The sequence below is a fragment of the Mauremys reevesii genome, linkage group 22 (assembly GCF_016161935.1).
Source record: "Mauremys reevesii isolate NIE-2019 linkage group 22, ASM1616193v1, whole genome shotgun sequence".
Taxonomy (NCBI): Eukaryota; Metazoa; Chordata; order Testudines; family Geoemydidae; genus Mauremys; species Mauremys reevesii.
In genome coordinates, this window is record NC_052644.1 from 20,979,310 (window position 1) to 20,991,628 (window position 12,319).

At 57.4% G+C, this 12,319-nt stretch overlaps 1 long non-coding RNA gene across 1 annotated transcript; it reads left to right on the top strand.

Moving 5' to 3' along the window:
* The first annotated feature begins 1,207 nt into the window (after positions 1–1,207).
* LOC120388394 lies at positions 1,208–7,894 on the top strand. The gene is made up of 5 exons (XR_005590554.1): positions 1,208–1,414; positions 4,752–4,907; positions 5,574–5,652; positions 5,996–6,163; positions 7,062–7,894. It is a non-coding gene; the product is annotated as an uncharacterized LOC120388394 (long non-coding RNA).
* The last annotated feature ends 4,425 nt before the right edge of the window (positions 7,895–12,319 follow it).

Sequence of the window (12,319 nt, forward strand, 5' to 3'; positions counted from 1 at the left end):
GAGCTGCCGGCCCACTTCTTCCTGATACCTCACACATTGTCTCTAATCTGCCGCCAAATCTAGTGCGGTCAAAGTAAGCCGAGGTCCTTGCAACATCCAGGATACCCAGGGGCCCTCAGCCTGGGCAGGTGTCATATAGTTAGTCTGCAGCTTGTCCCTGTCTCTGTGGGGAGGGGGGAAGGTCATTTTCAATGTACCCTGCAGCCTTGGGGGAGCTGCAGCCCAGAAACCACAGAGTCTGATCTTCAATCTTCATCTGACCATTGTAAATATTTCCATGCAGATCCTCCCCAGTGTTACATTCTGGTTTCAAACCCAGCTGATGACTCATGTAGCTAAAATTAATACATGCTCATGTGTAACCTTCTGCTGGGGGGAGTCGGCAGCAACCAGGGCCAGGTTCAATATCCAGGGGTCCCTCCTAACAATACAACACAGACCCGGCTCGAGCCTCCGTCCAGTCATCTGGGGAAATGAAACAGCCGCCCTGCGTGTCTGTAAGAGACAACCCTGCCCCACGCGCAAGCCCTGAGAAGGACCTTCCTGGAGAGAAAATAAGGAGTCCCAAAGTGCTCGTTAATCTCGCCGCGAAAGGCAGAACAAGAATCAGCGTCTGCCAGCTGAAGCCAGAGACATTCAAGTGAGAAGCCAGGCACCAATTTTTGACAGTGAGGGTGATTAACCACTGGAACGAATTACCAGGGGAAGTGGTGGATTCTCTGTTTCCTGATGTCCTCACATCACAGCTGGGTGTCTGTCTGGGAGGCGTGTTTTAGTGACACACAAGCTATTGGGCTTAATATGGGGGTAAGTGTGTGAAACTTCCTGGCCTGTGAAATCCAGGTCAGATTAGGAGAGCAAACGGCGGCCACGTCAGGCCTAAAAATCTGTGAATCTATGAAGTGTGTGGGAGCAGGAACAGATCCTGCTGTTTTACTGTTTCTCCTGCTTGTTCCCTAGACTCACTAGTGAGCAGTGGGGTGATTTGGGGAGCAGCTGAGACACCCAAACAGGCTGGCCAGGGGCAGACACCAGCCCTGCAAGGGAGAGGTGGGCGTGGCAGTGACTTCACAAGGGCCTTGGGCAGGAACTCAGCCTATTGGGCAAAGGTGGGGAGGCGGCTGTGACCTCACAGAGCTCCCTTGACATCAGACACGCAGTACAGGGGGGCAGGGCAAGGGGGACCTCAGAGACCCCTGTGGCCTTGCTGCAGCAAACCCCCTTCTCGCCTCTATCCTGGGGGATTTGTGTTCACGCACCTGAGTGCTAAGGAGGAGCTTCAGTGGGAGTTTTCTCCTTTCCAGCTTGATCCTGTAGAACGCAGACACCCCTATGGAGAAGGTCAGATTCTCAGGGAGGGAGGGAACATTGATCCAAACATTTCCAACTCAGTGCTGGGCTCGGAAAACACAAGGTAAGCTGGCAGGAAAATGTCCCACCTAGGAATCCACCCCTTAATACCTGCTTAACTAATAGGTCTCAAAATGTAATTGTAAATGAGGAATCATTATCGGACAGGTGTCTTTCTAGTAGGGTCCTGCAGGGATTGGATCTTGGCCCTATACGATTTAACATTTTGATTAGTGACTTGGAAGCAAATATAAAATCATCACTGATAAAACCTGCAGATGACCGACAGATCTGGGGAGTGGTAAATAACAGACAGGACACGGCCTCGATACAGAGCCATCTGGATTGTTTGGGAAGCTGAGCACAAGCAACATACCTGTTAGTTTGTCCAAATGTAAAGTTATACCTCTAGGAACAAAGAATCTAGGCATTATGTACAAGATGGGGGGGCTCTATCCTGGGAAGCAGCAACCCTGAAAAAGACTTGGGGTCATGTTTGCTAATCAGCTGACCAGGAGCTCCCAGCGGATGTGATCTTTGGATGCATACACAGCAGAATCTCAGCTAGAAGTGGAGAGGTGTATTTGGCACTGGTGTGACCCCTGCTGGAATATTGTGTCCAGTTCTGGTGTCCACAATTTGAGACGGATGCCAATAAATTGGAGAAGGTTCAGAGAAGAGCCAGAAAGGATTAGAAAACCTGCCTGATAACGATAGACTCAAGGAGCTCAGTCTATTTAGCTGAACAAAGAGACGGTTACGGGATGAGCATAAGGGAACAAATATTGGCTAATGGGCTCGTCACTTTAGCAGACACAGGAGTAAGAAGATCCAATGGCTGCAGGTTGAAGCTAGACAAATTCAGGCTGGAAATAAGGGGAACATTTTTAACTGACAGGGTTTGGAACAATTTCCCCAGGGTTGTCATGGATCCTCTATAACTGGCATTTTTGAAATCAAGATGGGATGTTTTTCTAAAAAATCTGCTCTAATTCAAACAGGAATTTTTCTGAGAGACGTTCCACGGCCCATGTAATACAAAAGGTCAGACGAGATGGTCAGAGTGGATCTTTCTGGCCTTGGAATCTATGATTCACTGGGGCATTTGGAATTTGTTCTTTTTCGCTTGCCTTCACCTCCCTTCCTCTTGTCCTTTCTCTTTTCTTGTCCCATTTCTCTCTGCTGCTCGTCTTCCTGATGAGGGTGGGGCTGTTCACCAGCTGTGCTTGTAAGGGGCCCTCGCAAAGAGGTGGGGCGGGAATCGTGTGCGGATGGTGATCTCCCCCAGAATGATCTCATAGGGTGATGTAGCAGGGTGGCCACCCACTGCTGCCCTGAAAAGCTTAAAACAGCCCTGGGAGAGGGCTGTGGTAGGGGAAAACCTGGGCTGATTGGGGAAGTAGCCACAGCTGGGCCACACCCCAATCAGGCCTCAGCCGGCCCTATAAAGAGGCCATGGGCCGGGAGCAGAGAGAGTTGTCACGGAGTCCCCGGGCGATGCTCTGGACCTGCTCCCCACAAAGCCAGACTGGACTTTGGGGAGCCTCCTCTCCCTTGGAGCAGGGCAAGAAGCTCACACGGCTTCATCTCCTGAGTCTGACCTTGGAGCATTCAGCATCCTCTGCCCCTCCGTGCGCTTCCCACAGCGAGTCCGCCCAGGTGGGGTCCTGGGGAAGCCACAGGGTCCTGCACCCCAACTCCGCAATCAGACTTGACTCTCAGCCAGCCAGTAACACAGAGGTTTATTCGATGACAGGAACAGGGTCTAAAACAGAGCTTGTAGATACAGAGAACGGGACCCCTCGGCCGGGTCCATTCTGGGGGGCAGTGAGCCAACGTCTGCACTTCACTCCTCATCCCCAGCCAGCCCCAAACTGAAACCCCCTCCTCCTCTGCTCAGCTCCTTTCCCAGGCCAGGAGGTCACCTGACCTCTTTGTTCTCCCATACCTTTAGCATCCCCTTTGAAGGAGGGGAAGGGCCTGGCCATTAGTTGCCAGGTGACAGAAACTGAGGCCCCACAGTATTCAGAGGAAACATTAGGAACAGTCCCACTTTGTCACAGAAGGGCCTGGTTGCCTGGGACTTGAGTAAGGTACTGGAGTAGATCAGTGCTGGAGAATAACCCCCCAGGCTGCAGGCCTAGCCAAAGGCCTGAAAAGGTACTGGGGTTGCAGAGGTGCAGCCTGGGGGTAGGTGGAGGCAGCAGGTTCAAACCCCCCTCACGGATGATGAGTGATATGGACTGCAGTCTGCCCCAGAGTGCAGGGGCTAGATGAGGACTGGCTGTGAACACTGAGGCAAGATGGGGCTAGAGGGTGGGGATTCCCCAGGGAGGGGAGCCCAGAGAGTGGGGGTACTGCCAGGGGGCAGCACCCAAAGGAGAAGGGCACCAGGGTCCGGGAGGGACACAGGGCCGGCGACAGCGTGACATTGACCTGCAGAGGGTGCTCCCACAGCTGGAACGCTAATTCCCCAGGAGACCAGCAGGGGGCGCCGCAGGGGTGAGTCCCACATTGCTACTGATGCTGTTGTCTGCCCGTCTGTTCCCTTGCTCAGCTCCCAGCCCGGAGAGTCTCCACACGGATGGGCCGAGCTTCGGGTCCTCACTGAGTTAACAGGGCGGAGACTCAGGTCCCTGTTGGCTGAGTGCAGCGAGGCCGAATGCTCAGTTCAGGGGCGTTTCTTTGTCTGTAACACGACAATTTTTGAAAACTGCGTTAAATTGATTCCAAAATTTCTGGGCATCGGCGGGAAGAACCTTGTTGGTTTTGGTGACAGCTGGAAAACAGCAGCACCAGAAAAGCCTGATTTTCTGCACCATCCCCATTAAATTGGTGCCGTAAGCAGAGGCGCTTTGTGACATCAGAGTTAACTCAGCCAGTCAGTGCTCACTCTCTGCAGGTGATTTGCATAATTCCACCCCATTGGTTAAAATGAGTCAAGCTGGCGGTTTCAATGTGGGAGATGACCCAGGCGGGTGGCAGGGGGAGGATTTAAGATCAGGGTTAGGGGAGTGAGTGAGTGACGGGTGAGTTGCTGAGTTACCTTCGATGTCACAAGGCGACTGCTCAGGCTCCTCTGCCTGCAGCGCCACATGGGCACCGACGGCCCAGGGGAAGGTTTTGTTGATCTGAAACGTATAAAACCAGAACAGACGAGCAATGACTCAGGGGATTTGACAGGGTTTGGGGCACTATCCCGTGCAATTGTTACTGGTTCAGAGATGGAAACTGGCCCTACATAAACAAACAAGCGGCCGACCCTCTAGTTAGTCTCTTTTAAGGTCGAGTAAATAATTTTCAATGAATTATTGATATGCTGAATTTTGCTGCCTTCTCTCCTATAACTGAATATGAGCAGTTTATGATTCTCTTGAATGTGGTATTTCTTCTCAAATCAGGTTGAATCAAAAGGGATTTTTTCAAAAACAAAGAGCCACAAAAGGGATTGTCCTTTCAAGCCCAAAGGTGTCTAATGCTCATGATCTACTGAAATCGCACTGCAGCTGGGAGTTAGAGAAGTGTCTCTATCCCGAACAGAGGTGGGGAAAATAGAGGTGAGAAGCAAGAGGTGGTTACAAAGCAAGGTTGCGGCAAAGCCAGAAAGAGAAGCATAAGAAAAAATATTCATCAAAAATGTTTTTAGTTTAAAACTGAGTTCTGAAACAAAGGAAATATTATCTGTAGTTAATGAACTGAACTGATACCTTCTGCTCACCATGTCCTTCGAGATGTATGAACTGGTAGATCTCATCCCCTCACACCTCCTTTTTAGTTATAGATTGAAGGAAGAAAACAAGTTTGCTTGTTTAAGAAACCCCGGGGGTTTCTTAAATCCCGGGAATTTGTCATTGAACCGAACCAATTGGATAAACTGAAATGAAAAAAATCTTTTTCCTGCACTTTCAAAGGAGGCTACTACTGTCGAAAGCTGTTTTAGCGCTTCAAGTAATTGTGGTTCTAGGGGCTTCAGTGGTTTGACTGTCCTTAAAACTTGGCAGGAAACATGTACTGCTTAATATTGAGTTTTCCTATTCTCTTTAAATTATTTTAAGAGATTATAATAAGGTGAGGGCTTAACATAGGTGAGGGCTTAACATAGGTTGTCAATTTCAAATTTAATTTTAAGCAGCATTAGTTTAACAAACCAACCTGTGGTTAATTTAATTTAAAAAATCCAGTTAATATTATTAAAATAATCTATTTTTCATCCATCTGCCTAGGGATTGAAAAGCCTCCTAGCTCATCTCCCAGTCCAGGGTGCCTTTCCCTGGTTAAATCTCAGAGCGCTGACAACAGTGGGTAAGTGTTACAGACCCTGTTACTGATGCTCTCGAAGGGAGTGTCCTCCAGTGCTCAGTGCAGGGGCCTGGACACAGGACTCCTGGCTCCATCCCTGGCTCTGCCACTGGCTCCCAGTGCGACCCTGAGGCAGTGACTCCGCTGCCCAGGCCACAGTTTTCCATCAGGGGGTTGGGGTCCCGCCCCCATGGCCCAGGACTTGTCAGGCGTCGGGAATGTGTGTAAGGTGCCAGCAGGCCCTAAGCTGGGAGGCGCTGCCTGTGGCAGGTCCGTGTTCGGGACCCCGGCTGCTGGCCTGAGTTTCTCCATCCCTTGGCACTAAAACATCGTCTGGTTTTCACAGCCGCGGCCGGTCTCCCAGTTTCTACACCTGGCCCTGTCGGCAGCAGGGCATTGCACCGCCCGGCACAGCACCTTCCGCAGCTCACATTGTGGCGGGAAAGCAAGGAAGGGGGCCAGGGACGGGCCAACTCGGAGCATCTGCCACCCAGCTCCACGCCACCTAGAGCAAGTGAGTGGCACGTAGCCCGTCCTCAGGGGCTTCCCTGTTCTGCCTGGGGAGGGGCAGAAATGGGGGAATCTCCTCCTCCCAGGGGGACGAGATTTGCTAACAGCCCCCTGCAGCCCTTCGCTCTGGGCCTGGGCAGCACGTTTTCTGCTGGGCCTGAGGCACCTTCTGGGCCATTGTGGAGGTGGCCCAGGGTGCAGCTGTGCGGGAGGGACCCAGAACAGGGCAGAGCCGGGCACGGCGGCTCTGGGGCTTCCTCTCCAGGAAGCAGAGGAACCAGGAGCCCAGCCCCAGGGCCCAGCAGGGGCCACCCCCTGCCTGGTCCCTGGAGAGCCCCCAGCCTGCCCAGAGCAGGAGATGAGTGACCCCGGCTCCAGCACCAGCAGCTCTGTCTGCTCCCCAGGGGCCAGCAGCAGCCGCGCAGGGAGTGTGAGCGCACGGAGGCTGAAGGCTCCCCCAGGGCAGGTGAGGGGGGACACCGGGGAAGGGAGGAGGATGGGGTGGGGAGGGCTAGTAACACCCGGCGCCCGTCGGTTCACCAAGGCGTCAGGCCTGAGCCACGTGAGCCCCCTCGACACTCACAGAAACTCGCAGCGTCCAGCGGGCAGAACTGGGCACTGCAGGACGGAGGTTCCCAGGGGGGTGTCTGGGACCAGAGATATCGGCTGGTGACATTCGGTTGCACAGTCCAAGCAGCGGCTGCCCAGAGTGCTCACTCCCGGAGCTGGGAGCCGCTCACACGCCAGAGGCCGTGCGGGAGCAGCCCGGGGGTGGGGGTCTCCCAGCGCAGCAGGGTGGGGCTGGCTCCCAGGGTCGAGGGCTGGAGTGACCGAGCGGCTCACCGGCCGGGTAACACCAGGGGAACGTCACAGGCTGGTTTGTGGTTCTGTGTTTATTACAGATCTGGAGATTAACAGGATGCAAGTAGCACAAACAGCTTCATCGGCGCGTCCCCTCCCCCGCCTGGTGCTGAGCCCCCCTGGCCCCCCACCCATGGGGCTGGGTGGGACACCACCAGCTGGAGGGAGGGCTGTGGGGGGGGGGCTATAAGCCGAGCCCGTTCTCTGGGGGAGAATCACTCTGTCACCCTCTGGTGGCCGATGCTTCTTGCCCCGTCTCTCCAGTGACTCCCCCTGGGTTCACGCTATGCCGGAGGGTGGGGGGCTCCCCTGCACTCCAGGGGCGCTGCCCGTGGGGCTCCTGGCTGACATCGATGGCAGCGTACAGGACGGGCTCGGGGGCAGGAGACGCCCCACCCCGCTTGGCCTGCAGCACCTGGCCATCCAGTTCCCTGTAGGTGAGTCCCTCGGGGTCGGGCTCCAGGGGCTGGGCGGGGAGAGAGACACTGTGTGTGTGTGTGTGTGCCAACACCAACACGGACACACACCAGACAGTCCTGATCCCACTCCCAGCCACCAGGGGGCACCGATTCTCCCCCAGTCTTCCCCCCACACACCCTGCTGAACAGTTGCTCTGACACTCTCTGTCCTGTCCAGCAGGGGGCTCCCGAGAGCTGCTCTCTCCCCCCCCCCCCCAGGGAATCCAGTAACACCCCCCGCCCCCATCACCCACTCCAGCCCACAGAGCCCCATGGGGCAGAGATCAGGGAAATTCCCCCCCCCCGACACCTGCCCCCCATGGAATTGCGCTGATCCTCCCCAAATCTTACACAAATGCAAACGTTTGGAAGACAGTTTGAGGGGGGGAGTCGAGGTGAGTTGGGGGGGTGCAGGCTCAGGCTCTTATTCTCTGTTCTGGGTCGCCTGCCCCTCTCGGGTGGGGAGCCCCATTGCTGATCCCCAGCTCCAGTGTCTGCCCTGAGGGGGGATGGGGGTGGGGGGGGAGGCAGATCATGGCTTTAGTGGGACCTGTGCAGGGCCGGATGGTGGGGAGGGGAGGCTGGATGGTCCATTGGTGCTGGGGGGTGGGGGGGCTTGAGGAGTGGGGGGCACTTACCAGGACATCCAGCTGCTTCCGTTTGCCTAGGAGGGCATCTGAGGAATAGAGACACCCCCCGGTGAGTGGCTGGACCCAGATCAGGGCCCTGGGCCCAGCCCCCCACCCCCCATCTGAGCCCTTCGCAGACTGGCCTGCCTGCCCCGCAGCACACTGGGGTGGGGCAGGGTCACTAGGGGAAACTAAGGCACAAACGGGGGAAGGGGTGTCCCCCAAAGGCACACAACGAATCAGGGCTGCACCCCATATCAGCATGCCCCCCCACCAGGGTGTGGCCTGCTCTGCCAGGGGGAGCCCCACCCCCCCCAGATGCTGAGCCTGGATACCCTAGAGACAGGTCCCTGCCCCCTGCACCACAGCGCCCCCTAGTGAGCCCCCACCCCTGCACCACAGCGCCCTCTAGTGAGCCCTTACCCCACCCCCTGCAGCACAGCCCCCCCGCCCTTCTCCCTGCACCACAAAACACCCCCAACTGAGCCCCCTGCCCTGTTCCTTGCACCACAGCTCCCCCTACTGAGCCCCCACCCTCTTCAGCACAGCGCCCCCTAGTGCTGCCCAGGAGCTTTGGGGCCAGCCCTGACTGCCAGGGGAGACGCACCCTGCTAGGCCCCTGCCCCACCCCCTGGGTTTCCTTCCCCGTCTCCCATCCAAGCCGTGACCCCTTCCCAGCCCGGCTTAGCCGCAGGTTTAACCCTTCCCTCGCTGGGCGGAGCACTCACTTCCTCGGGTTCGTCTGTAGCGGACGAAGGCCACGAGGAGGAGGAGGAGGAGGAGGCCGTCGGCTGCCACACTCACCCCGGCGATGACGGTGCAGGTCAGACCCGGTGCTGGGCTTGGTTCTGATCCACCTGGGAAGCAGCACCAGGCCATGAGCATCTTGTTACCTGCTGCCCCAGCCCCTCCCTCTCAAGGACCCAGAGACCCACAGCAGAACATGCTATGGGGCTAGTGGGGAGGGGCAGGAGCAGAGGTGATTCTGGGTAATAGTGGTCGGGGGTTCACTCCCAGTGGCAGAGGGCTGTACTGGGGTGGGGGCAGGGTGTGGGGGGGGCTGTACCTCAGGCCCCATGTACCCTGTGAAGCCAGCTGGGCCCAGATACTGCAGCACCCCTCCCCCCCAAAGTCATGCCCCTGTCCTGGGAATTTCTTCTGCGTAGGAATCATATGGGTGGGGGGATGGCAGTGGGAGGAGGCTTCTGGCCGGGAAGGACACTTTGAGATCATTGGGAGAGCCATGCCCTGGTGAAGTGATCAGCAGCGGAAGATGTAAAGGTGCTGTCATTGTAACCACCATCAGTAGGTTCCAGAGTCAACAATATCTCACTCTGAATCAGTGGGTTCAAGTGTTAACACCACGTCTATCTGGACTGAGAGGTTCCAGGGTTAATGCCCCACTGGGCAGCACCCCGGCGAAGGGGGAGCCCTGCTTCTGAGCCGTTCCACTCGGCTGTCTGCAGACTCAGGCAGACAGACGGGATACACGGGGATCATTGTCCCCAGCTCTCCATCCCCAGTCTCCCAGGGGGATAAGCACCGAGCTGTGCCCCACACAGGTGGCTTTATGGTGCCGGTGGGCAGTATAGTACAGGGTTCAAAAGGGAGCTAGATAGAGCCATGGAGGATAGGTCCATCGATGGCTATTAGCCAGGACGGGCAGGGATGGTGTCCCTACCTCTGTTTGCCAGAAGCTGGAAATGGGCGACCGGGGATGGATCACTGGATGATTCCCTCTGGGGCACCTGGCACTGGCCACTGGCAGAGGACAGGACACTGGGCTGGATGGAGCTTTGGTCTGACCCAGTCTGGCCGTTCTTATGTTGCCTGTTTGTGGGGTCCCCGGGGTGGGGCTGTGCATTGGGGGAAGCTCTCCCAGGCCCTGCCCCCACCAAGCCAATCTGGCATCTGTCCAGTGACACCCCCCTCCCCCGCATATGAAATGAGGCTGGGGGGGAAGGGGTTCAAATGGGACATTTGCTGTGGGGATCTGCCCCCATCCTATCCAGCCAGCCCTTCATGGCTCCCCCTGAGGGCGGCTCCTTGGGCAGCACAAACCTGTTTCTGGGGGGGTTGATGGTGATTTCCTGCCCTCAGTCCCTGTACCTGGCCCTGCGCTGCCTGGGCCGGTGGGAGGTGGTGTCGTTCCCGGCTGAGTCGGGTCGGTTCCCCCTGCGGGAATAGAACCAGCGTCTGTCAGGGGCGGGGCGCAGGGCTGAGAAAACTGGAGCCCTGGTGTCTGTGGTTAGTTATACAGGGAACCTCTTCTCCCTGCAACCGGCAATGGTGGCTCTTCCCCGGGCTGAGCCGGCGTCCCTGGGGAGAGGATGGGACCCAGGGATTCAGGCCGGCTCAGCGCCCCCGGGATCCCAGAACGGGGAGGATCAGCCCAGCGAGACCCTGAGCGCAGATACAGCCCCTGCCTGGCTCCACGGAAACCGGAACCAAAATAATTACTGGCTCATTTTAATTACCAGGAGCCCCTGTTCTGTTCTGGGCCAGCTCCCCCGTGTGCTCGGAGCTGTACGGACACATGACACAGAAAGGGTCCCTGCCCCAGCCAGGTGCCATTCACACCTGGAGTCACTGCGGAGCAAGTCTGGGTGCGGCTGTTCCTATTTGGGAGGAGGAACGTCCCTGTGTCTGTAGAGCTACAGGGGAGCTTGTCTGCCAGCCGGGCCTGTGTCAAACCAGGGAGCGCTAATACCGACAGCCCAGACCGGCTGGGTGTGAGGATGGGAGCAGGGATGCTGAGCTGGGCCCCTCACCTGCTACCACCAGATCCACGGGGTCGCTGGGCTCCGACCAGATGGGCGGGTCCCACTTGGTGCGATATTGGCAGCTGTAGTTCCCTGCGTCTCCCTGGCTCACGCTGCGGATGGGAAACTCAGCCACGTCCCCCACAGGGTCCATCGAGCGCCGTGCGTCCGGGTCTCCAGCTTTACTCAGAAGGACCCTCGCTCCCCGACACCGACACTCACACCGGATGGTCACGGCTCCCCCGAGGGCGACCTGCCCGCTGGGGTGCAGGGAGATGCTGGGTTTGGGCTCTGCAGGCAGGAGGAGACAGGCTGTAAGACACAGACCCCAGCATGGTCACTGCGCCCCGTCCCCACCTCCCAGCCCCAGTGACGAGGCTGATACAGGGGCTGCAGGGAGAGTCTCCTGGATGCTTTTCCCTCAAATCCAAGACCGAGAGAGCTGGGCTAGCGACACAAGGGACACAGGGACCCCCACCCCCCAGCAGGGCAATGGTGCGGATCCATCTGCCAGGAACCCAGGGAGGGGTGCCTGGGGCAGGGCAAGGAGAGGCCGAGGGGACCTAGAGGCCAATTGTGTTTTCTCTCCATCTGCTGGGGAAGGAGAAATCAGTTCAGTGGGGAACGATCACAAGTGAATCAGAGTTCGCTGGTGTAGCAGGAACTGCTGGGGAGGGTCACACTGGGAACTATTGCTGAGCTGCCTGACCAGTAACTACCATTGGCTGAATTAAACCCACTTCATGGGCAACACTTTACATTCATGGAGCCCCAGGAGCTGGAGTTGGAACGTCCCAGGCACTAGGCCAGAACCCACCGCGCTACGGTCCCGTCGCGGCTTCTCTGTCCCTAGGCTGGTTTGTTGTATCTTGAGCCCTCCCCTTGCGCCGTCTCTGTTTGCTGCTCTGAGCTCCAGCTCAGACACCTGCAGCGATTTCTCCAGGCGATGGGTCGGCTTCTCAATTTTTCATGTTTCACTGCCTGGTTCTTCCTTTAACTTTCCCCTCCTGCCTCTGCCTTTCCTCTCTCTGCCTCCCCCTGTTCCTGCCATCTCTGCCCCTTCTCAACGGGACTGTCCCCCTGCCAGCTCTGGGCCTGGCCCCTTCGATGACACAGCTCGGCCACCGGGTCCCTTTCCACTGGCTCCCGCTCGCTGGGTCCCTGCGGTTCTGGTGCCGGTTGGTACCTCGCTGGCTGCTGGTGTCTCTGTCCCGGGGCTGGACACCCTCCCTCCAAACTCTACCAGCCGTTTCCACCAGCAGCGCTGGGGCGGGGGAGGAGCTGCTGGCTACTGTCCCCCGCTGGTTTCTTTCTTTCTCTCCCCACCACAAAAAATCCCGCCCCAGGCTCGAGCTCCCCCCACTTCCCCTGCCCGGGAATCCTTGGGGGTCTCCCCACAGCCAACGTGTGCAGCTCCCACTGCTCTGTAACCCGACAGCCCCCAGCCCAG